The sequence below is a fragment of the Odontesthes bonariensis genome, chromosome 3 (genome assembly GCF_027942865.1).
Source record: "Odontesthes bonariensis isolate fOdoBon6 chromosome 3, fOdoBon6.hap1, whole genome shotgun sequence".
In the NCBI taxonomy this organism is placed as follows: domain Eukaryota; kingdom Metazoa; phylum Chordata; class Actinopteri; order Atheriniformes; family Atherinopsidae; genus Odontesthes; species Odontesthes bonariensis.
Window position 1 is genome coordinate 1,056,230 of NC_134508.1, and position 1,743 is coordinate 1,057,972.

Consider the following 1,743-nt stretch of genomic DNA (forward strand, 5'->3'; position numbering starts at 1 on the left):
CTGTTGCTCACAGGCTTTTATTCTGTAAAAGTCTGTAGCTCACAGGATTTTATTTTGTAAAAGTCTGTTGCTCACAGGCTTATATTTTGTAAAAGTCTGTTGCTCACAGGCTTTTATTTTGTAAAAGTCTCTTGCTCACAGGCTTTTATTTTGTAAAAGTCTGTTGCTCACAGGCTTTTATTTTGTAAAAGTCTCTTGGTCACAGGCTTTTATTTTGTAAAAGTCTCTTGGTCACAAGCTTTTATTTTGTAAAAGTCTCTTGGTCACAGGCTTTTATTTTGTAAAAGTCTCTTGGTCACAAGCTTTTATTTTGTAAAAGTCTGCTGCTCACAGGCTTTTATTTTGTAAAAGTCTGTTGCTCACAGGCTTTTATTTTGTAAAAGTCTGTTGCTCACAGGCTTTTATTTTGTAAAAGTCTGCTGCTCACAGGCTTTTATTTTGTAAAAGTCTGCTGCTCACAGGCTTTTATTCTGTAAAAGTCTGCTGCTCACAGGCTTTTATTCTGTAAAAGTCTGCTGCTCACAGGCTTTTATTCTGTAAAAGTGTGCTGCTCACAGGCTTTTATTTTGTAAAAGTCTGTTGCTCACAGGCTTTTATTTTGTAAAAGTCTGCTGCTCACAGGCTTTTATTCTGTAAAAGTCTGCTGCTCACAGGCTTTTATTTTGTAAAAGTCTGCTGCTCACAGGCTTTTATTTTGTAAAAGTCTGCTGCTCACAGGCTTTTATTCTGTAAAAGTCTGTTGCTCACAGGCTTTTATTTTGTAAAAGTCTGCTGCTCACAGGCTTTTATTTTGTAAAAGTCTGTTGCTGACAGGCTTTTATTTTGTAAAAGTCTGCTGCTGTCTGCTGTGGAACAGGAAAAGAAAGTAATCGGCGGATCCACCAAACATGGAGAAGGGTACGGAACTTTTACTCGGCCATTTTCATGTTAAAGTTCTTCCAGACGGCGGAGTCGACAGAACCAAAGTCATCTGTAAACTCTGCCAAGTTGAATTGTCTTCTCAGCGTAGTAGTTCCAGTCTAAAATATCACTTAAAGGCAAAACACACAACTGATAGCAGCAAGTCATTCAAGGAAACAGACAGTGGAGCGAGGCTTCTACATAAAAACTACAGAAAGATGCTGATGTTAAAAGTGTGTTTGCACAACAAATGTTATGGCACTTTCATTCATATGGCAGCACATTTAAAATAACTCAACTCAACTTTATTTATATAGCCTTTTAACAGTGAAACAAAGTGCTGTACAACACAAAATACACGGCATAAAACAACAATAAACAACAACAATATTAAAACAATAAAAACAATAACAGAAACAGAGTCTTATGCTGGGTTAAAAGCCAGGGAATAAAAATGGGTTTCAAGACGAGTTTTAAAAATGGGCAGTGAAGGGGCTTGTCTGATATTAAATAATAAAAATAAAATAAAACTAAATGCCAAAAGCTAAAAGCTATACGCTACTTTTGGATTCATTTTTGGATTATGCGTACAAACGTGATTAATCAGGAAAATCATGTTATTAATTAGATTAAACATTTTAATCGTTGCCCAGCCCTACTTTAAATCATTTAAATCTCATTTGTAAGGAGTGTTTCTGTCAACGCAAACAGGTGAAACAGCAGGTGTGCCTCCATCCGTCTGAGGTGGAAACTGTAAACGGGGAGTTGGCGCCCTCGTGTGGACGCTCTTCACTTAAAGGGGAAACGCAGCAGGGCCGTTTCCCCTTTAAGTCCGGATGAAAG